The sequence below is a fragment of the Schistocerca piceifrons genome, chromosome 6 (assembly GCF_021461385.2).
Source record: "Schistocerca piceifrons isolate TAMUIC-IGC-003096 chromosome 6, iqSchPice1.1, whole genome shotgun sequence".
NCBI classification, from domain to species: domain Eukaryota; kingdom Metazoa; phylum Arthropoda; class Insecta; order Orthoptera; family Acrididae; genus Schistocerca; species Schistocerca piceifrons.
In genome coordinates this window covers 47,594,569-47,620,103 of record NC_060143.1, presented here as the reverse complement: position 1 = coordinate 47,620,103, position 25,535 = coordinate 47,594,569, and positions in this window count along the sequence as shown.

The following is a 25,535-nucleotide window of genomic DNA, read 5'->3' as shown; positions in this document are numbered from 1 at the left end:
AATCAAAATTTAAGCAGTGGCGGAACCGAAGACGTCCTGATTATGAATCAAAGACGCTACTCATAGACCGCGGCTGCAAGTTGTCGACATACGTATAAGTATAGAATGTAAATTTAGTAGATATTATCGATAAATTTTTGTCCTTCAATATGATTGTAACATTAAATAAAAAATTAAAGAATTCAGACAACTTATTGACGAACCAGTAACCAGTTCGTAAATCTCATTACTATTGACTAATTTTATTAATTGAAGTGAATACAGTTTTATCTTTTTCAGTCCATTACATTATCATTTTAAATGACAGGGGAAACGGAGATATGTTACTGATGCAGCAACTAATAGCAATGAAGTATCTGACACCAAGAAAAATAAATTCTTTAAAAATGATGTAGTGTTAATCTGCGACTTGACGACAGTCTAACATTGTTGTCTATCAATAGATGTTCACAATGACAGCGTCTGCTGGTTCTATGATGACGTTAAAGAAAGTTAAGGTCTACGCAGCGTAGTCTACAGAAAATGTTAAGTGTGAAAATTTTACAGATATTCATTTCGTGAATTTAGTTAGGTCGTGTTCCTTGAATTCATAAGGCATTTGTCACCGTCCGCCATTGCCGTTTAATGAAAAAAATATGAGCTTACGGAGTACCGGAGCCGATCTGTGACTGGATCTAAATCTTTCTTGCACATAGAACTCAACACGTCGCACTTAACGGAACTGAATCGACAGATGTGAAGGTAATATCTAGAGTACAAAAGGGAAATGTGGTAGGACCGTTGCTGTACACAATATATATATATAAATGATTTAGTAGGAAGATTCGAATGCTCTTTAAGGCTATTCGCAGATGATGCAGTTGTTAATATCAAAGTAGCAACGCCAGAAGATGGTAAGAATTTGCAGAACGACCTGTAGAGAATTGATGAATTGTGAAGACTCTGGCAGATCACCCTGAAAGTAAATAAATGTAACACATTGCGCATATGTAGAAAAAGAAATCCACTACTTTACAGCTACACTATTGATGACAAACAGCTGGAGACAGCGGCTGCCGTAAAATATCTAGGCGTAATAATCCAGAGCGACGTGAAATGGAATGACCATATAAAACAGATAGTGGGATAAACAGACACAGGAGACAGTTTCATCCGAAGAATCTTAAGGAAATGTAACTCATCCACGAACGGAGTGGCTTATAAGGTGCCTGTTCGCCCTATGATTATTGTTCATCTATCTGGGACCCGTATCAGGTAGGGCTGCCAGAGGAGATAGAGGAGATCCAACGAAGAGCGTTGCGTTTCGTCACGGGCTCGTTTGGGTGGCGAGAGAGCGTTACGGAGATGCTAAACAAACTCCACTGGCAGACGTTACAAGAGAGGCGTTGTGCATCACAGAGAGATTTACTACTGAAATTTCTGGACGGCATTCTTCAGGAGGAGTCGAACATCATATTACTTAACATATATCTCGAGTATAGACTTCGAGGAGAAAATTCGAGAAATTAGAGCCAATACAGAGGCTTACCGACAATTATTCTTCCAACGCACTATTCACGACTGGAACAGGGTTGGAGGGATCAGATAATGGTACGGAAGATACCCTCCGCCACACACCATTAGGTCACTTGCGGAGTATGATATAGTTGTACACGTATGTGGTTTATGCCAAAACAGTTGTTTATTGCGAAGAAGCCTTAAGGTAAAGGAACCAGAGGAACCTATATTCAGGATTCTAATCACTTGGGCTCCACATCATCTGAGTATCTGAATTAAGTACACCAACTTCGTGAAATGTCCCCAGCTGGAGGTGAATACCATCTCTTCAGTATGCGCTCCGTGATTTGTGCCACGTCGAATGGAATATTTGTTCCGCCCACAGTCAGCGCTGTGCCTGGCGGCTGGTCACGCTGGTGCCACTGGAGGGCGGACTGCCCGCAACCGTGATTAACATGCGAGCTGCTGGAGCTGAGATGGAAGGAGCCATGGGCGAGTGCCGTCAGTTCTAGGAAAACAAATAATGATAAGTTTTCTCCAAGCTGGAGAGCCAAGGAGCAGTCTGAGAGACCTCACTAACGGTCAGCACGCGGTGTGCCTGTGTGTAACCAGAAACAATCAGAGGGAATGGTTGGTAGCTGTACCTGGGAGAGAGTCCTGTGGTTCTAGTCAGACAGGGGCTTCCCGGTTACGAGAGGAGCACTATCTAAGTTCTTCAGCAGTCGTCAGCAAATGACTGGTCGAGTGATGCAACATAGTGCTCAGCGAAGAATGCATAGTATGCACTGAGTGTATCGGATGGTCAGTGATATTACGCACTAGAGGTCTGTGGATACACTGCGGAGATCATGGTAGGCTGTGGTGGCAAACTGAGCGTGCATATATATTGTCTATGTCCGAGTGATAATGAATTTATTATTATTAAGCTGTTAACACGACTGATTACGTATGAACCTTTGTAAATTTGTTATTTTACTCCTTAAGAATGATCTGTTGTCTGTTTCATAGGATACAGTAAATTATATTGAAATATTCGTGCAGTTAGTGCTGTAGATGATTGATAATAGCTTCACTTCGGTGACTAGCTGGTGATGGGAGTGGTCGTAGATCTACATACAGGTAAGTGCTAATGTAAGTAGCATTTATTAAATGAGAGACTTGTCTCCTAGAGAAAGCTTATGACAATGTTGACTGGAATACTCTCTTTCAAATTCTGAAGGTACCAGGGGTAAAATACAGGGAGCGGAAGGCTATTTACAATTTGTACAGAAACCAGAAGGCAGTTATAAGAGTCGAGAGAAATGAATGGGAAGCCATGGTTGGGAAGGGAGTGAGACAGGGTTGTAGCCTATCCCCAATGTTATTCAATCTGAATATTAAGCAAGCAGTAAAGAAAAACAAAAGAAAACTTCCGAGTAGGAATAAAAATCCAAGGAGAAGAAATAAAAATCTTGAGGTTCGCCGATGACATTGTAATTCTGTCAGAGACAGCAAAGGACCTGGAAGAGCAGCTGAGCGGAATGGAGAGTGTCTTTAAAGTAGGATATAAGATGAACATCAACAAAAGCAAAATGGGGATAATGGAATGTAGTCGAATTAACTCAGGTGATGCTGAGGGAATTAGATTAGGAAATGAGACGCTTAAAGTAGTAAATGAGTTTCGCTACTTGGGGAGCAAAATAACTGATGATGGTCGAAGTAGAGAGGATATAAAATGTAGACTGGCAATGGCAAGGAAATCGTTTCTGAAGAAGAGAAAATTTTAACATCGAGTATAGATTTAAGTGTCAGGAAGTCGTTTCTTAAAGTACTTGCATGAAGTGTAGCCATATATGGAAGTGAAACGTGGATGATACGTAGTTTAGACAAGAAGAGAATAAAAGCTTTCAAAATGTGGTGCTACAGAAGAATGCTGAAGATTAAATGGGTAGATCACATAACTAATGAGGAGGTAGTGAATAGAATTGGGGAGAAGAGAAATTTGTGGCACAACTTGACTAGAAGAAGGAATCGCTTGGTAGGACATATTCTGAGGGATCAAGGGATCACCAATTTAGTTTTGGAGGGCTGCTTGGAGAGTAAAAATCGTAGAGGAAGACCAAGAGATGAATATACTAAACAGATTCAGAACGATGTAGGTTTCAGTAGTTACTGGTATATGAAGAAGCTTGCACAGGATAGAGTAGCATGGAGAGCTGCATCAAACCAGTCTCTGGACTGAAGACCACAACAACAACAACAACATTGTCTCCTAGTTAACTGTCCTACAGTTTATTGCAGACGCTAATTTTATTGTCATTATCCTGCATATCTGCATCTGCATGGTTACTCTGCAATTCACAATTAAGTGCTTGGCAGAGGGTTCATCGAACCATTTTCATACTACTTCTCTACCATTCCACTATCGAATGGCGCGTGGGAAAAGGGACAATTAAATCTTTCCGTTCGAGTTCTGATTTCTCTTATTTTATTATGATGATCATTTCTCCCTACGTAGGTGGGTGTCAACAAAATATTTTCGCATTCGCAAGAGAGAGTTGGTGATTGAAATTTCGTAAATAGAGCTCGCATCAAAGGAAACCATCTTTGTTTCAGTGACTGCCACCCCAACTCGCGTACGGTGTCAGTGACACTCTAACACCTATTGCGCGATCACACGAAACGAGATGCCCTTCTTTGCACTTTCCCAATGTTATCCGTCAATCCTATCTTGTAAGGAACCCATACCGCGCAGCAATACTCCTGCAGAGGACGGACAAGTGTAATGTAGACAGTCTGTTTAGTGGATTTGTCGCATCATCTAAATGTTCTGCCAACAAAGCGCAGTATTTGTTTCGCATTCCCCACAGTATTATCTTGTGGTCTTCCCAATTTAAGTTGCACGTAATTGTAGTTCCTAGGAATTTAGTTGAATTGACAACCCTTATATTTGTGTGATTTATCGTATACCCAAAATTTATCGGATTTCTTTTAGTACCCATGTGGATGACCTCACACTTTTCTTTGTTTAGTGCCAATTGACTCTTTTCGCACCATACAGAAATTCTCTCTAGATCATTTTGCAGTTGGAATTTATCGTCTGATGATTTTATTAAACGGTAAATTACAGCGTTTTCTGCAAACAATCTAAGGGGGTGCTCAGATTATCACCTAGAACATTTATGTAAATCAGGTACAGCAGAGGACCTATGACACTATCATGCGAAACGCCAGATATTACTTCTGTTCTACTCGATAATTTACCGTCTATCACTACGAACTGTGACCTTTCTGAGGGGAAATCACGAATCCAATCACACAACCGATACTCCATATCACGTAATTTTATTAATAGTCGCTTCTGAGGAACGGTATCAAAAGGCTTCTGGAAATCTAGGAATATGGAACCGATCTGTGATCCCTTGTTAACAACTCTCATTACTTCATGGGAGTAAAGAGCTAGCTGTGTTGCACAAGAACGATATTTTCTGAATCCGTGTTGGTTATATATCAATCAGTCATTTTCTTCAAGGTGATTCATAATGTTCAATTACAGTGTGTGCTCCAAGGTTTGCATATTTTAAGCTATTACTGTGAACTATTCTTGGCCCGATCCTATCCGCTAGGCGAAATCAGTTTGTGTTGTGTTTTGATTGTGTTAAAGATATTGCAAGTTGTTATTCTTATAATGAATATGGTTTTGAAGACCTGCACTGGTCTGAAATTAAGCACTGTGCCTACGCTACCCTTTTATAGCTTCTTTCAGTAACTAATACATTACAAAGTGGTATATTAAGAACAAAATATTTTAAATATATTACTACATGATATGAAATTTTGTTACTTATAATACGTCGTGACAGAGAATGATGTGGGACTACCGAATTGGTATTAACAATTACAACGTACGATGGAAGAGTTGAATGACATAAACAGCGATAGGAAGGAGGACTATATTAGTGTTGAGAGAAACAACAAAAACAATATATTACACAGCGAACACCCGTCGTTTAATTATTTGTATTTATGGAGGGAAGTATCGCATGGGCTATCGGCTAAATTTACGTGAGAACATTCGTGCATTGACGCCAGTACACTATGATCAACAATTATGACGGAACGTAAAAGTTTGTGTGAAACAATTTTTTATAGTTTCAAATGGAATTATGCGACATAGCCTGCCTTAACTGACTTTATAGATTTACGTGGCGACAGTATTATCTGTGGCTTTACCAGGCAGTTGCAGTTTACTGATTCAGCCGTCCGTTTTATAATTTAATTGCAGATTGAAAATTATTTCATAATTGAGTTTCGTTCACGAAACATTTGCTGGAATTCGTTACTCATACGCTGCATAATGAAATGAGATTGGAACGATCGGCTCTGTATAAGTAATATTTTAAAATACCGGTACACTGAAAAACGTTTCACAGTTACTAATCGCACAGAAATGTTTTTTTGCGTGATTTTTTTTTTTTTTTTTTTTTTTGTGTGAAGCGACATTTGGGAAAAAGAAAAATGCTTTCGATCTCGTCAACTTTTATCTCAGTAAAGTAATTCGATTTATTTCTACAATTTACTCATGTGGGTACATACTGTAAACTGAAGCTCTATGTAGTGTTTGTTATGGTTTTTTTGGGAAAATCTGGTATAGTTTTGTATGGTGTCTTTTTCAGCGTCAAATGTTAAATGAATATTTAGATAGTGTCAATCGTGTTATTCGTTTCGCTATTCCAATGAACATTTGGATAGATGTGCGAACTTTTCCATTATATTTCAAGTTTCTGTTGAAGTGTGAACAGAACTGCAAAGTCGATTTCGTTGTTAAATAGTTGTGTCGATATTTTCATCAATGCGATGTTTCGAGATGTTCGACCTCCAAAATATCTTTACCGGTTATAAAGAGGGCTGTGCAGACGTTATCGACTATAACAAACCCATCGAGTGATTCTGCAGGAAACTTTACCGATATATCTGCCATGCAAATAAAATAAACAAAACTAAAATAAATTTCTATCATCGCTGTTCGAAAAAAAGGAATAAATCAATGATTTTGATACACTGTTCAGCGACATCGATACACTCACCACCGAATCTGAAACTAACTGCAGTATTATGCATCGACTGTTGTTCGGTTTGTTCGGTGAAACTAACGAAGAAATAGAGCGAATAAATCTTAATTAACACAGAAAGCAGGTTTGTATGTTAGTCCAAGGGTCGGAAAAGTTTGTTGCTAAACGACTTTCGTTTTGTGTTATCAGAAAAATTTGTATGGAATTATTGAAATCTGCGAGGAATAGGACAAGAACTGGGACTCCTCGTGAGATACTAAACCCCGGTTGTGACATCATTCATCACTTCTCACAATTTGAATTTATTTATTTCTGAAGGAGATAATCACAATTGAAAAAGAGGTACTTTGCCCCAAACGATTCTAACAATCGTAAAATAGTTAATGACATTACATGTTCAAATACTGTCTCTACAATCCACTCTTTTTCTTGAGGCAGTTCTGCACGACATTTAGAACACTTAAAGAATTGACATATAAGGTGCTGAACAAATATTCAGTACTGAATAACTCGTGAATCGAACAAAACCAAACGGGTAAAAAACTTACAATTATATTTGAAACAATGCCAAGTTAGCAATTGTCACAGAAACTATTTCAGAACAACGATCTTTAATAGAGTTCCATTTTACGACACTGTATTAATTAGGGATAATACAATTCACCAAGAAGTATTTGAGTCAGGAGCAGCCAGTCCGTAATATCACAGGATTGCACCACCACAAACGATAAAGGGGCTAACACAATCTCAGTACGTGAAACTCTGAGAAACTAGCGCTGAAGGTTGCGGAAGGAGAGGCAAACTCTACTTACGTAGCTGATGAAGCGGCATGGAAGGCGCCCACAGAGGCAAGGGATGGAGTCAGAGCTCGCGCTACCCGATAAACAGCGTGCCGGAGTCAGCCGTGCCAAGCACACGTGCGCAGCAGTACACAGCCACTCCAATACCAGGTCTCGCAACCAAGACGAGAAGCTCTGCCAGGCAGGAAACAGCACAGCGAAGGAATCACCTAAGCAAGACACGTCCAGGTAATACAGGCTCAATAGCACTTCACCAAAGGAAGCGGAAGGTAAGCAAACACCTAATCCCCTTCAGTTAGCTGGGATTGAATGGCAAACGTTTAAAAACCAACTGAATCAATTATTGCACATTAAGTTAGAATTTGGGTATCGATTTAATAACCTATTAAACAAATTCATTTAGTGATAGCTCTAAAAGAGACAAAAGAAATTAATACAGTTTGCAACACCAATTAATTAAGTAGAAAATAGTTACAATTTCTGACCTTGAGGGATAGTGAGAAAGGTCAAATAGCTTCCCCAAAATTTTTGGGTGCTAAGACATGAACGTAAGGCCTGGGACGGGTGCAGCCCCGTAACAAAAGCCGAACAAGATTTTGCACCAGAGTAAGGCAAGACAATGGAGAGCAACATCTTGAGAACATGGTCAGGCCATGCATCTAAAGCATAACTAAAACCAATAAGTATTAAAACATGAACATACATAACCAGTATTAAGAACACACCAGATATCGTACGATCCTATTGCCCGGCAAAGGAGATTGTGAAAGAACAGCGACGTCTCCCGAAATCCTTAGCTCACTGCAGGAACCTTGAAGTCACTTGGAGAGCACTGATCACGACTTGAATAGGAATTTTTTGTAAATTATTTGGTTGGAGAGACATTGGCCTTAATAGCGAAACAGCTACGATTGGAAAATCTTAAGGATCAATTGAAAACAAATGCACTCACAGTAACATTAATAAAATGGAGAGCAATACGACGCCGGTGGAAGGCACACGTGAGGAGCACCAAAACAGCTCGGGGCATTAGCCACCATGCGATTTAGCGTCTCGCCAAATGCACGAGAAAACTGTGGATTCTCTCAGGAGGCGCACGGCGTCCACGTTAAGGTAGATTAAACCGCCAGGAATGCGGTGGTCCGATCCACTAAGCCAGTGAATGGAATGCACCAGAAAAACAGTTTTTCAAACACCGAGCTTTCTAGAATGAGATTTTCACTCTATAGCGGAGTGGGGGCTGATATGAAACTTCCCGGCAGATTAAGACTGTGTGCCGGACCGAGACTCGAACCCGGGATCTTTGCCTTTCACGGTTAAGTGCTCTACCATCTGAGCTACCCAACCACGACTCACGGCCTGTCCTCACAGCTTCTCTTCTGCCAGTACCTCGTCTTCTACCTTCCACACTTTACAGAAGCTCTCCTGCTGTGCAGAAGTGAAGCTGTGAGGACGGGGCGTGAGTCGTACTTGGGTAGCTCACATGGTAGAGCTCTTGCCCGCGAAAGGTAAAGGTCCCTAGTTCGAGTCTTGGTCCGTCACACAGTTTTAGTCTGCCAAGAAGTTTTACCGAACTTTCTGTTTCCCCTTACACCAACCTTTCACTGCAATGGCACCCGCGTGCAAGGCAACACACTATTCGAACGCGGGCTTTACTTCCCATCCCAGTGGCCGTCTCTTCCTCTCTCCGTCTCCCCGGTAACACCGGTCTTACACTCGGTTAAGAACCACTGCAAAACTCGCAACGTCTCCCAGACCCGCCACGTCGCGGCACGCCAGAACGGTGAAGTTACGCCATTAGGCCGCGAAGCAGATGTCGATACCAGTGTGCATGGCTCAGTTATATATTACTTTGTCGAGACTGCAGTACTGTCTCGCATTAACCGACTTTTGTGAAAAGTGTTATACTTTTCAACATTTCCTTACTAGTAAGAATCAAGTAATAACACAATAGTCACAACGTTAGTGTATTGGTACAAAGAAATAATGTAACTGAGCACACCCTAGACCGATATTTGGTGAAGTGGCTTTGTTGGTACAGGAGTTTAGTGGCATCTAATAAGCCAATCCTAAAATGTGTCAGTGAGGGAAAGCACTACAGGTGTGGAGGAGTTCATGCGTACATCCGTAGCACGAACACTTTTTAACAACAGAGTGGAATGAAGTTGTCATGCGCTTAGTATAGATAGGTGGCATGATGCAAAATATTTTGTTAGTTCACACAGTCACCGAATCCAACGTTACTTGAGTTCGGGCTGCTACTTTATCGGTAGTTCCGTCATTTTCTCCGTAATACGTAATCAACAATGTGTGGTCACCTGTTCCTGTCCCTCGCTCGCTTCTTGCATTACTGATGAAACCTCCCCTTAGAGAAAATTGTGAATGACTGTGCTGATAAACAGCTTACGTTATTTGATTTTCAAACAGCTGAGCAAAACTGAACGTGGACAGACATTTCTCTCTTTACTTATTCAGATCATCAATAAACTGACACACATTATTTTTAGCACAACGCAATCTGACTTTCAATAATCCCTACAAAAGAATGGCCCTGACTAACAATAACCTATACCTTTCGTGAATCACTTACCTCACAAAAATTTTCGTTACTCGAACTACTGCAATACAGCGAGCACCAATACTGCTAGCTAAATAAAAGAGATTCTAACTACTGAATGCACTAACTACTAATAGGTATAGTTAGCAAATGAAAGACTTTAATAGAGACCAAACAATGTATTTACCTTAATAATGTTAAAAAGTCATCATAAATATACACCAGTTCATGATATCCAATATTACAAATTTACTGTCTCTGATGGACACACGTCCAGATCGTCCGCTCTCAAAATTCAGCCATCTCTCTCCCCACATCCATCACTGCTGGCGGCTCACCTCCAACCGCCAAACGCTATGCGCTGTTCACATCCAACTGCCCAACAGTACAATAGCAAATATTCCAACAATGCAAACCAGCCACAGACTGCGCACAGCACAGTCAGTGATTTTCATACAGAGCGCTACGTGGCGTTACCCCCATGCTCCAAACAAAAAGTTTTACAAATTGTTTTGGGCACTGGCCAATACCTATTTGTTAAAAATATTTTATATTGACGCTAACAAATATATCAAATGCACACACTTATCGATACAATGTTCGTCAAAAGCTAAAATTTTCTCACAGTCTATAAAGACAGCCCTAATCATTCATCACAGTTGTAGTTGGAGTTTTTATTTCTCAAAGTCTGAGCAGTAAAAGAAGATGCGCACGGAAGTAGTGGATTTCTATACAATTCTGAAAAAGTTGTGTTGCCCTTCCAACTGAAAGACAACGCTGACTCTTGACATGCAAACAGGTAATGGGCCACAACAGAGCAAACCCACAGCAGAGTCAGTCAAAGTTTTACCGAATATTGATAGGTAGGTCATCACAGAGCAGACCACTGTAGTCCTGTTACAGATTACGGTCTTGGTGGGCCACCAGAGGTGCAGGCCCACTGCAGTTCTTGCAGAAATAATGGTAATGGTAGGTCATCAAAGGTGCACAGCCATTGTAGTCCTTGTAGAGACGGCCAGCAGCCATCTGTTGTGACTGTGCTGGTGCACAATCACCATCGAAGAGTCTTGCGGACAATAAAAGAAGTCCATGAAACACAACGTGTGCACTCACAAAGTTTTTGGAATTGTCCTTAGAACCAGCAATGCTGTTAACCAGTCCCTTGCTGAATTATTAACACACGTACAAACAATAACAGACCAAACATCTCACATATTGTGTATATACTATGACCAACAGAAATGCATGCACAGAGATGAATGCTTCCAGATTACTTAATTTGATGAACTAGTGTCAATTACAATTTTATAACATGAGAATACAATCACAAAGGTACAGAAAACATCATTAAAGACATAATAATACAGCTAACATTTGTAGTAATACAGGCTTTACAAAAGAATAGAAATAAACATGTACATCTACATCTGCATCTACATTTATACTCCGCAAGCCACCCAACAGTGTGTGGCGGAGGGCACTTTACGTGCCACTGTCTTTACCTCCCTTTTCTGTTCCACTCGCGTATGGTTCGCGGGAAGAACGACTGTCGGAAAGCCTCCGTGCGCGCTCGAATCTCTCTAATTTTACATTCGTGATCTCCTCGGGAGGTATAAGTGGGGGGGAAGCAATATATTCGATACCTCAACCAGAAACGCACCCTCTCGAAACCTGGCGAGCAAGCTACACCGCGATGCAGAGCGCCTCTCTTGCAGAGTCTGCCACTTGAGTTTGCTAAACATCTCCGTAACGCTATCACGGTTACCAAATAACCCTATGACGAAACGCGCCGCTCTTCTTTGGATCTTATCTATCTCCTCCGTCAACCCGATCTCGTACGGATCCCACACTGATGAGCAATACTCAAGTATAGGTCGAACGAGTGTTTTGTAAGCCACCTCCTTTGTTGATGGACTACATTTTCTAAGGACTCTCCCAATGAATCTCAACCTGGTACCCGCCTTACCAACAATTAATTTTATATGATCATTCCACTTCAAATCGTTCCGCACGCATACCCCCAGATATTTTACAGAAGTAACTGCTACCAGTGTTTCTTCTGCTATCCTATAATCATACGATAAAGGGTCCTTCTTTCTATGTATTCGCAATACATTACATTTGTCTATGTTAAGGGTCAGTTGCCACTCCCTGCTCCAAGTGCCTATTCGCTGCAGAACATCCTGCGTTTCGCTACAATTTTCTAATGCTGCAACTTCTCTGTATACTACAGCATCATCCGCGAAAAGCCGCATGAAACTTCCGACACTACTAGGTCATTTATCAGTATTACAGGAATTATGACATAATTAAATAAATAAAATAATTAGAATAGTTTTCGATACATTAATATCACACATGATCATTAAAACAGAACAGAATAAATAATGTCTAAACATCTTTACAAAGTAAATAACACATAATTAAAGAAAATTCTACTACATAACTATTATCAGATAAATACATAAAGACAGGAAGAACACAAGTACACAAGGGTACACAAACGCAGCAGAATAACACAAAAGGAAAGGACAGGGTTTCTTTTCCTGCAGTATTTTTCAAACAAAACTTTCTTTGCTTCTTGGAGATCTCCCTTCGTTCATCATTATTCCCAAAAAGTCCTATCTATACCTGCTTTCTGTAATCTATTCATATCCTCTTTAAAAACAATTATTCTTGATTGTAAAGTACCCCTTTTTTTAAAAAAAAGAAAATTTCGTATAACTTCTCAATGCAATTCATCCAACTCATCGCAACTCATTCTTTATATAGCTTACCCCCTCTGAGGCTAACTTAAATCTACTGAGCTCAGATGTATAGACTAAGGGACAAGGCAATGCAGCAGCACAAAACAATTAACACAAAGAACAATGACAAAATATGCAAATTGGCAAAGTTAGTAGCGATAAATATAAATTAGCAAAGTAAATGCAACATTACAACTAATATGAGCCAACGTGCAGCAACAAGAAAAATATATCAGTAGTAAAAGTGGCTTAACAGCGAAATACAAAGTGAAATACAGTAACACTATGCCTGGCAAACAGCAGCAGAAAATGCAATAACTTATACCTAAATATGACATATCTCAAGCAGAAAAAATAGTACACTAAAGACAACAATGCAGATAAGGGAAACGTCTATTCACATCTCAGTGTCTATGTCATTAAAGTGGTGTACCACAACAACTTATTCTACCAAAAAAATTACCAAGTAGTTGAAAAGAAAATTATGTTTGCAGTTACTGTTATTAGTCCTTTCTTATTGTTCTTTCCTTTCCAAGTGCTCCTTTGTCGAAGAATGTGGATCATAAAATTATTATTTAATAGATCTGTTGACAGAAAGTGTTCACATTAGCAAATGCATTTAATTTTATTTTATATAACCAATGCTGCAACACAGCTAGAAACCAGATTTCAAATGAAATAAGCAACTATGTTAAGCAAAGCATAGAAACATCATTCAATAGCCACGTAGCATTTCATAAGTCAGAATAAATTCTCTCAACTCTCGTAGAAAGACACTTGTCACAATCAGGTGTGCAGATGTAAGAATATTTCCCATCAATTCATAAGCATTTCAGTAGGTAGCACAAAGTACATGCTCCACAGTATAATCATATGTTTCCAAGTAATAGCGTGTCATATTTGCGATGCTTTCTACAAAGGAATGTCAATAGCGTGGTAAATGGCCTCTTTTTTCTCCACCTAATGGCCTTTTCTCTAGGCGACTGGCACAGCTGGGCGCCCATAATGCAGCACATCAAGGTCACTTAGCTTTCTTGCCGAAATATTTACCACAGCAGTTTGCGGTACAGTGACAGTATCATATAAAAAAAATATCACAGGTCGAGATTTTGCATTACAAATGTGTAGAAACTAAATCCTATGAATATAACAGTGCCCAAAAACTTGTCGCCATCATCGTAATACATTCACGCATGTACACACATTTCATAACTCTTAAAGTACGATTCTTGGTTTCCACCACCATTTTTCACAAACCAGAGTCCCTAATCACTACTCATTATTCCTTACCTTGTTACACATAAACATTATGGTCGACACTTCTTCAATATTTCATCATAATAAATACGTGGCATAATGAAATTCGTCATATAGCATCAGCTTATTGATCATAAACATACCTAAACAGCATAATACACATCGTTATCGTAATAATAACATCATAGCACATCAATCAAATCTCAAAATCGTCGTAGCTTCCTCCAATAATTTCAAAACCTAAAAAAATTCTCTCCTCATTTCAATAGTGTCATGTACCTCAAATGTACTTTAAAAATCATGATCCTATACCAAATACAGCATTCAAAGCTCTCATAGTATCACAATGGTTCTGAAAAAATGTGAACAGTTCACAAAGTACAGACAAAATACAATTACATAAGTGTGAAGCTATCCAACTGTGTAATTGCGTAAACATGTGTCACTGACGTCGTAAAAAAAAATGTTTGTTTCTCTCAGTTAAATGATCAGATAGCTGTGTAATTCTGTGTTACAGAAATATGGTACCGATGTGTAATGTTGTATAAGCAAATACCACATTAGCTATGGCTCCTAGCGCTCGCTACACACTTAGTACACAAAGTAGGCGTGTACCCCCCTTAGCATTAATGTAATTGTACCCTCAGGTGTTACAGATTACAGCAATGGAATGAAATGTATCATGGAAAACCTTTCTGTCTTTGTAATTCAAAAATCTATAAAAATAAATGATTTAAGTACAAAATTAATCACTCAAATACATGTTCTGTAGTGCTAAACTGTGCGTCTTGTTGTAAGATAATCTCTGTCATTACTTAATGGTAAAAAATGTGCCAAGTGTCGTAATTATCGTCGTCCGTAAGCAAAGTTCTGTAGATGCCAATGTACTTACCTTGTAATAAACAAAAGCGAAATGGTATGCGCATAGATATCGTAGTTATTACGTTCTGTGCCGTGATCAAGATAGTACTATACCCTAAAGTACTGTTGTCCTACGAAAAAGGCTGTCTCATTGTAGCTATACCACAAAAGTTACTACAAAAAAATGTTTTTCTTTCCAGAAAAATTCAGAAAACTGTACAGATATAAAACAGATACACCGCAAAAGCCAGAGTGTAAATTGTGTCACACACTAGTAGCGTCGTGATATACTCGTGTAGCTGTCAAATAAACGAACCAATGTGTCATCTGGTATCTCGCACAAAGCACTTTAAATCCAGAATGTATTTTGAAGTAAACCAAAATGTTGCATTAAAATTTCATTAGCAGTAGTGGTAAATGTTCTAAGTATGTGAGCCTTATACTCGTTACGTAATCGTGCAACTCACAAGCAAGAATGTACAAAGACTATAACACTGTGTCGTCTGTTCACTATAACAATTCATCCGTAATTACTATCTAAATATCTTACCTAGGTTCTAGACTGGATAGTTAACTTCAAAACATTGTTGCATGTTAACAGTTCCTAGGTGTGACAAAGCGTACTAGTAATGTGAAATGAAAAATTTTATAGCAAAGACTAAGTTAGAAAGCAGATTATCTCCCAATAAACGATTTTACATTTCAAATGTGATGCAATCTTTTACCCTTCTTAGTGCACAGAGTTTCAGCTTCAAAGCAATCATCATGTTGTATGCATCGGTAAGGAATGCTAAAATTTTTCTCAAGGTTAGCGTCTATGTTATTTTTCTCTGCGCCAGCCGGCGCACGTGGCTGCCTGTGGTGCGAGTCATTGTCTGTCTCTTTGTTGGCGCACGTCGTTATTAGGATTAGGAGACCTAATTAATACAAATTGACTTTGTCGAGAGGGCCCTTCCCTGTTTGAATCTCGCCAGTTCTGATGACATTCAGGCCTGTCGTTATGATTATATCGTCTGTCGTCATGTCGGTAGATTCCATAGTTTCTTTCTTTTCGGTCACATGGTGGAGAATTTCTCTTTGAATTGTAACTGTGTGCTGAACTGTTGCGTCTGAAGTTATCTGTCTCTCTTGATAATAATTGTTTTGGTTCCCATATTGTCTGTTTCTATGGTTATGACAGTCATATTCGTTACTACAGTAATGCGATCTTTCTCTGTAACTATTATTCTGCCAACTGTTGTCATACGGGTGGTGTCATGGTCACAATTTCCGTTGTAAAAATAGCCTTGTCGTGTCCAGTTATTATTTCTGTCATCGCCGAATTGTGACGGATGTGACCTGTAATGATTGTTTTAATGTTTTCGTATCCCGCAACTGTCTGTGTCAATTTCTAATTTTTTTAAGAGTCCCTGGAAAGCTTCAATGTTGTCTTTGCAATGTCCTGCCAAAATAATATGTTGTAAATGTTCAGGAAATTTGATTAAGCAAATGCGGTTGAGTTCTGAGGGGCTGTATGGGTTTGACAGGTACTTCAAAATATTTCACAAGACCGGGAAATTCAGATTGTTCGAAATGTTTCATCATTATGATGCTATGTTTCACTTGGTCTTCTGTAGCTTGAGACCAATATGCTCAAATAGAAGGCATGATAAAATTCCCCTTCACTGTGACAATCGTGAATGGGCGATCGCATTCTTACAGCTGGTTCATTCTCTGAGTAGCCACACATAAATTCTAATCTTTGCTCTAACGACCAGTTGGGAGGAAAACAATGAGAGAATTGATGAAGCCACGCGTGTGGATGAATGTCGTTGCCAGAGTTATAAATATTTTGAATTTATGTGTAGTGATGAAGAGCTTGTAGTCAAAGTCATCGTGACGGCGAGTCACATATCGGTCATTGTTACATCATGTCGGCGGTTCCATCTAAAAATTCGGTGCACCTTGCCAATTTCCTTCATAATTTCCGAAATTCCCTGTGTTATTTTTTTGTGGCTTTTCTGTATTTCTAAGTCCCTCTTCCTGTGTTGGAGCGCGAGTGTCCTCTGAAATATGTAATTCTTGTATTACTTGTGCCAACTGATCTTGTACTTCCCGGATTTCTCTTTCGTACTGTGTATTAATTTGATTCTGGTTTTGCTTGAATTTCCTAATTTGTTCGTACTCTTCTGTGTCAGTGAAGGCTACGGGTCTTGTGTCATTCAGATCAACATCTACCTTTGTAGATAAATTAGTGAACTGATCCGAAAGATCGGCTACTTTTTCCGATACTGAACTTATTTCCTCAGTGTGTTTTTCTGAACCATGTTCCAGAGTGTCCATTTGAGTTGGAAACGTATCTACTATGTCCTTTAAGTTTCCTTGGGTTTATGCAAGTTGCATAACCGAATCGGTAGATGCAACTTAGTCAATTTTAGCTTGCAAGGTTTCGTGATTTTCAGGAACAATAGTTTGCAGTTCTTTTAGGGCTTCTTTGTGATTCTGTAATGTATTTTCATGAAGCGAAAAAATACGTTGAAAATGCTTACAAATTCGTGTTTTTACGTAATTACAGGCTTTTTGACATTTCGATTCGATTTTAAGTAAATCAGCAGTTAAATCTTTACGAGTTTGTACAAGCGTTTGGTCAATTGTGTTTAACTTTTGAAGATTTTGTTCCATTGTGTCTAACTTGTGTAGCTGTTGAAGCGTTCGTTCCTGATTTTATTTCATTCATTGCATGAATTGCAATAACAATGTATTCGTGTCTCGAACTTGTTCCTGTGTGCTTATCGGCAGTGCATAACAGGCAACATTCGCATTTTGAAAGGCAGAAAATGTGTCTTCACAAGATTGAAAAACGGGTAATGACGCAAAACCTGAATCTGCGGCATTTGCAAAATTATCTCCTGTCTTTTCGGATTCCTGAGGTGAGCTGTTACTGACCCATCGATCGACCATGTTTCCCTGTTCACTAATTGTTTCACTGTGTATACCATTATTTGCCGCCGGTCCATTTCCCTATGCATAATTCACAAATTACTACTTCGAATGTCTGTTAATTCAGTGCTCAGTGATGCTGATAAGTTACGCTCGTCATCACTATCATTTCTCAGTTTACTTTGGGCCCTAGTGTTACGTTTTCACACGCCATAATTATGACGTATTTCACACAATTTGAAGTACCAAAAGAAGAAAGACATTAACATAGCACTGAAAATAATATCTAGTTAATCGCAAGCGCAGCTGCGAAGTACTTGGTGCAAATCTACATGTATGCCACAACTGTTTTACTGTACAACAATGAAAGACTACAACAACTAAGGAGATTATCTCTACAATTATGCACTAACAATAAACAAAAGCTACACTAATTACACAAACTACAAGAAAAAATCAGTAGTTTCCAGTGAGGTATCCTGCCAGGGTCGCCATATGAAACCCCCATTAAAAAAATTTATGAATGATTGTACTGATAAACCCCTTACGTTATTTGATTTTCAAACAGCTAAGCAAAACCGAACACGCACATACATTTCTCTCTTTACTAATTCAGATCATCGACAAACTGACCCACAATATTTTTAGCACAAAGCAATCTGACTTTCAATAATCCCTACAAAAGAATGGCCCTGAATAACAATAACCTATACCTTTCGTGAATCACTTACCTCACAAAAATCTTCGTTACTCGAAGTACTGCAATTCAGCGAGCGCCAATACTGCTAGCTAAATAAAAGATTCTAACTACTGAAGGCACTAACTACTGATAGGTATAGTTAGCAAATGAAAGATTTTGATGGAGAACAAACAATGTATTTACCTTAATAATGTTCAAAAGTCATCATATATATATCAGTTCATGATATCCAATACTACAAATTTACTGTCTCTGATGGACACACGTCCAGATCGTCCGCTCTCAAAACTCAGCCATCTCTCTCCCCACGTCCATCACTGCTGGCGGCTCACATCCAGCTGCCTAACGCTATGCGCTGTTCACATCCTACTGCCCAACAGTACAATAGTAAATACTCCAACAATGGAAACCAGCCATAGACTGCACACAGCACAGTCAGTGATTTTCATACAGAGCGCTACGTGGCGTTACCAACATAAAAACCTAAACAGCCTACTTACACAGATAAATATATTCCATAGTGCGTGCCCAGTCTCATCCGACATATACACCCCTAGTCTAATCGAAAATTGTAACACAGTGAAGGAAACTATAAATAAAACGCGTAGTTATGACGTACCAATTAATAGAATTACTGAACAACACGCGAGTGTGGGCTGAGTAAATGTCTGTGTTGGGTAGGTAAAGAGGTGCGTGGGATGCTGCGAGAACGTTTCATTGGGAAGTGAACAGTGTCTCTTCACTCAGAAAAAGACTTCTAGATGCCAATTAAAAGCACCCATTTAATGATATTCGCTAATCGATTCCAGGACACGCAAACAATCAGCTGACCTGATTGGGTTAATTCCCGCAGGGGTGAGCCCGCAACGTACACTGTACGTTCGATAACTGTCAGAAAATCATTTCTAGCGCGTCCGCATATATCCGTTCACTCCCGTCGCACAGCATTGAAGTAAAGTGATAAATTATAAAAAATCTTCATTTCCAGTTTCTCTGAATTGCGGCACACCGTAAAAGAAGTAATAAAATTGTAATTATCATCTCGAAAACATGAAGTTACATAATCGTTCATTACTTTGTTTGCAGGCATAAGTCTGCATTCACGACACACATCGAAATTCGCATCACAATACCGTAGCATGTCACTAGAGGCGACAGCGAAACGGTGCCTTTAGGCCATCCCTTCGGTAGCTGATGTGAATTTTTACGCTGACGGCCTGTAGGCGGAAAGTCTCACAATGTCATCTGTTATTCACTAATGAACACCGATTGCCACGAACGCCAGTGGTGGAGATGAAGCTGGCTGCCGCCTAGGTCGGCCTTGTCTCCTACGAAAGCGATGCTCTGAAGCCTTGGTGAATGACGGTTTCAGACACAGGTTTCCTTCACCAATTCATTTTCCTCCTTTGTACAAAATGAAATTACATTTAAAGTATTCCAGGAGAAAAATAAACTATGGGAGGAAACACGTGTCTGAAACCGTCACCAACCGATACAGCAACAGACCATCGGATTCATAGCAGAAGAGGCCTTTCTACTCTACAGGTAGCTTCATCTTCTCCACTGGCAATCGTGGCAATTAATCTCGATCACTGAATATAAAAAAACATTGCGAGGTGTTTCTCCTCTGGCCCGTCAGTGTGCCAAGTAATGTTTGCTGCCGATATGGTGACCTAGTGGCAGGGGCTATGTCTGTAACTTCGACACCGTAGTTTCGTTGTTTCTGGACATGGGTTCCTATCCCCTGTTTGTTTCTCAAGGCACGCTTTACAATCTCTTCAATATTTCGCTACATTTCCTTCCAACTTTCAGATTTTTCTGCTTTGCATAGTACTAGATTACCATCTGAGCTTTTATACAACTTTCGTACAGCTCTTCCTTTTCTCGAAATGTCTTTTCAATTTCCATGTAGGCGGCATCTATATTTCCCCTAGTTACGCTCGCTTCTACAGCGATGCACTTGTCCATTAAATATTAACCTCTTCTGAGCATATTTTCATTTTCGATCTATATTATTTAGATCGATGGAATGTTCTCACTATGAGAGTATTGATGAGCTATCTGTTTTAACTGTTAAAACCAATTCAAAGGCCAAAATCGCACAAAATATTTTGTTATTCAGGACAATCGGTTTGAACAGTGTTTACTGATATCTTAAACATGTTTTATAGTAAAACATGTTCATGTTATGCTGAACCTCATGCACAAGACATCAAGCGGACAAAAATAAGGCCATAATAAACATCTGTCATCGCTAAAATATTTAAAAACACAAAGTACCTTGTCCAAAAGACCATGTCCATATACATATCGCCCACAGATGCCTGTTACCTGATACAAATACGGTACACAACATCACATCTGTATACATATGCTGGGCACGATGTGCTGTTCTGTACCGTATTTGTATCAGGTATCATGAATCTGTGAGCGATATGTATATGGACATGGCCTTTTGTACAATGTGCTTAGTGTTTTTAAATATTTTAGCGAAGACAAGCGTATACAATGTGCTGAGTTTTATTAACTTGACATCTTGTGCGTGAGGTTCAGTATAAAATAAACATGTTTAACTACAAAAAGGTTTCTAAGAGCACAACGAGAGTTCAAACTGGTTATTGTAACAAAAAAAAAAATATTTTGCGCTGTATTTGCTTTTGAATGAATTTTAACAATCTTACAGACCACTGTATAGCGTTTCGCCTGGCCATTTATTGCATTTTTTCTCCTTTCTTCGGATGAATTAGATATCTCTTGTGTTACCGAGCGATTTCTCCTAGACCTTCCATATTTATCTACTTTTTTCTCTGTTGCCTTCACGTTTTCATCTCTCAAACCAACCCAATTGTCTCCTATTGTGCCCTTTCCCTTGTTTCAGCCATTCGTTACCAAATACTCTCTCCGAAACTCGTAACAACATTTCCTGGTCAAATCTCCTTCATTTAGTACAGTTATCAAATCATTGAAGGGTCTGTTATCATAATTTCTCCAGGAAACTAAATTCACATTGTAATGTCTGAAATTAGATTTACGCCTTTCGGCTTCACGTAAATTTCAGAAAGTTATTAAGGGTGTACTGGTAAGGAGTATTTCGTCAAACATTGAGTGAGTACCAGCGATGAACTGCTAAAAACTTAAAGAAAGTTAGTACAGCTTCTTGGGTGTGACTGGGTCTGATGCTAACATCGTATGAAGCAGCACAATACTAATGCTGTATTCGAACATTATGGAATTGTTTTTCCAGTTCCTACGCTGTTATAACATATTAACGCCAGATTTCCCTGCACAACCTTGACGGATGTGTTCGTTGTAACGTCCACATTGATGTCTGCAGTTATTTCACTCAATATTGGTCGTCTGTTACCGCTGACAACTCTACGTAAATGAAGGCCTTCGGCCACTGTGTTGCCTGTGGTGAGACATAATGCCTGACATTTCGTATTCTCGGCACACGGTTGGCACTGTGGATCTCGGAATACTGAATGTCGTAACAATTTTTGAAATGATGTCCCACGCGTCTTGCTGCAATTACCATTCCACGTTCAGAGTCCGTTAATTTGCGTCGGTCGTCCATAATCCCGTCGGAAACCTTTTCTCATAAATCGCCTGAGTACAAATGACAGCTCCGCCAATGAACTGTCCTTTTATACGGTACTTCTTGTGTCAGATACTACCGTCGTTTATACATGTGCTTAGCGTATCTCATTACTTTTGTCACCTCAGTGTACTGTTGCGCTTGCGACTGAGTTCCCTTGTTTGCATCAGAATAACCTCAAACAAACTACGCTGTTTTTTTTGCAGTTATTATTATTCAGTGAGGACGAAATATTGTCAGCCTCTCGCTCGACTGAAGGCAGCTCCTGTACACAAAGTATTGATAAGCTATCGTGCCTGCTGTGCTGTGCTGGAAGCAGGTCAGCTGAAACTAATGTTGACACAGCATATCGGCCATCGAAACTACGTCCGCGTTTTTCATGATCATCCGTTTGGAAACCAGACAACGTTCCGCTTACACCGTGAGTTATGAGAAGCTTCGACAGCCTGGAATTGAGGTGGCATTAACAAGACTGAAACCAGTGTGCCTGGAAATACACGAGATTAATGGGGAGAGGTTTTTTCACGGTGTAACAACAGAGAAAGAATTCGATTTAACTTCATCCCGTCTGTGTTCAGGACACTACCTTTAGAATACGGGGACAAATGTGAATATGGTAGTCATTGACGCAAAGAAAATTGGTTATATCATTTACTGGAGTTGAGAGTTGTTGAAACAAGGAAATGTGAATGCAAAAAATTTCCCTGTTTAAATCTTTGCTGGTTCTAAATTAATCCAAAAGCGTATCATTCGTTGTGTTCAGTTACTCAGTGCCAATTCTACTGTGAGGTACTGCACGTTCGGCAAACGTGTGTTTACAAGCAGCTCCGTGATACAGTCCAACAAGCTCAATTAGGTGCACATATGCTTTTATTTGTTAAACATAGGGATAGTAAACTTCCGATATTTGACGACGTATTTCACATCGATGTTGGTCTCATAGTAACATGATTATGCATGGACGATAACTGCAGTGCAGACATTTGCTATCGGATCGTGGCACACAGAGTGTTCTCTTTTCAGTGTTCTTCAGGCCGTCGAAAGTATGTATCAAATCTAACGCACTAGAAGAGAGGAGTGTAGGAGCTGGCGCTACAGTGTGGAACCGCGCGACCGCTACGGTCGCAGGTTCGAATCCTGCCTCGGGCATGGATGTTTGTGATGTCCTTAAGTTAGTTAGGTTTAAGTAGTTCTGTTCTAGGGGACTAATGACCTCAGAAGTTAAGTCCCATAGTGCTCAGAGCCATTTGAACCATTTTTGAGCGCAGGACTCTGTGCAGTTGACAGTTGTTTTTTTTTCATATTTGTGGGTGTATGTGTGTGCGTCTGTGCGCACTACCACCTCTGTTGTAGACATCTCGACCGATGCCACTTAGTTCAACATTTATGATGAAACATGTCACGATATGAGGACACTGTTCAACAACGGTGATCGGAATATAGTCGCTCACTAACACGTTGAGATAAACCGTTCCTGTGTACTACGAGTAGCCTAAATTCTTTTGTGTAGATAAGGGACTATTACCAAAACCACAACTCTTGATGGGTGTTTCTACCGTGTGTTCTATCCGTCCGAACAGTACTGCCCGATAGCCGTGTCATCCTCTGACGATAGGTGACCCTGGATACCAATGTGGAGGCGCTTGTGGTGTGCACACCGGTCTCCTGGGCGTCATCAGTCTTCGTGACCGGAGCTGCTATGTCTCAATCAAGTAGCTCCTCAATTGACCTCGCAAGAGGTGAGTGCACTCCGCTTGCCAACAGCTCTCGGCAGACCCGGATGGTTACCCGTCCAAGTGTTAGCCATGCCCAACAGCGCCTAACATCGGTAATCTGACGGGAAGCGTTGTTATCCCTGCGTTAAGGCCGTTGGCTCGCGTGCTCTATGCGTTCTCCATTCTTTCTTATCTAAGTAGTGTACGCCGGATAGTGGGGAAAAAACCATTAATAAAATCACAACTCGAGAGAGAATGCATGCTAATAGTTGTTCCCGGTACTTTAGTGACCAGCGAGATGTTACAATGAGCCTTTTTACATTGCTGCTTCCCATTCGTGATCCTCCAGTATATAGTGGGGTAATCTTTCTATGGTTTGTGTCTCTACATGGGGGCGTCTCGAAATGTCCGCCTAAACTATTTCGATTTTCTGTGTACTTCTGATAGCTGAGGCACACATTAGTCCTGGAAATAGTTTGAGTGAAGGGAATGTAATTAAGAATTCTTTGCTTTGTGTCGATTGGAATGTGTTGCTCGAGAAGTAAATAGCAAATTCTAAAAAAAATTGTTCAAGTGGCTCTGAGCACTAAGGGATTTAAAGTTCTGAGGTCATCAGTCCCCTAGAACTTATAACTCCTTAAAGCTAACTAACCTAAGGACAACTCGCACATCCATGCCCGAGGCAGGATTCGAACCTACGACCGTAGCGGTTGCGCGGTTCCAGACTTTAGCGCCTAGAACCGCTCGGCCGACTTACCAAATTCAGAGAATGAGATTAATGGATTATTTTTGTGACGGACCACTGTAATCGAGAAAGGAAGAAACTTCCTCATATGGCACCCATATGGGTATGGGAGTGTTTACCCTCGATTCAAACTCAGTGACGCACTAGGGGAAAAAGTTTTAATGCACTTTACTGTTCTACAGCTCGTCTGCCGACTATTACTTTGACCGTCATACAGAGGGTTTCCTCTGACTCTTCTGGTCACTACTTGTCAAAATATCGTTGGGAGGTTCTGATGAACGGCAGGAACAAACAATGAATAGTTATTAATTCTGACTGTCTCACACAAAAACCCCTTGAATAATCTGAATTTTAATACACTGTACGAGATTATCATCTCTCTTGGATTATGTTTCAGTTTAGACGTGTTTGAAAGGAAATATGACATCTTTTAAAAAGAAATAAAATAGAAATATCGATAGTATCTCACTGGAAACTCAGTTACAAATGGCGTATAAAAAAGGGAGACGCAGTTAAAGGAGTGAATAAAAATCTTTAGCAATGGTAGCCGATGACTTTCCCTACAAAAGCTGCGCTTCTTCTGCCAACGGCGTTGTCAAAGACGTCGGAGGAGTCGACAGACATTCAAGACCACCTCTTGAGTCGAATGGGACACTGCGGAAGAAACAGCAGTGATCAGCAGCATGACGATGCAAACCACTGCATTAAAGACACACAGTGTTTATTCACACAACGTTTCTACTGTAATTGTAAAAGTGTCATGATGAACTCTTCATCGACTGAAGGCTACGGGTTGTTCTCCCTTTTGTGTCCCCGGGGGAAGGTGAGAAAAAGACTGAATAACTAACGAAAGGGAAACAAACTACGAGACGGTGTGCGGAATGTCAGAAGTCTTAACGTGATAGGGAAGCTAGACAAACTGAAAACGGAAAAGCAAAGGAGGGGTTAATGGAGTCGAACGTTTTCTGTCAGACCAATATATGGTAACATAAACAGCAGCACGCAATGGTATAACGAGAGTAGGATTCGTAATGTTTTGGTAAGTAAGGAGAGAGTGAGAGAGATACCCTTCTTCTCCTCATCAGAATCGA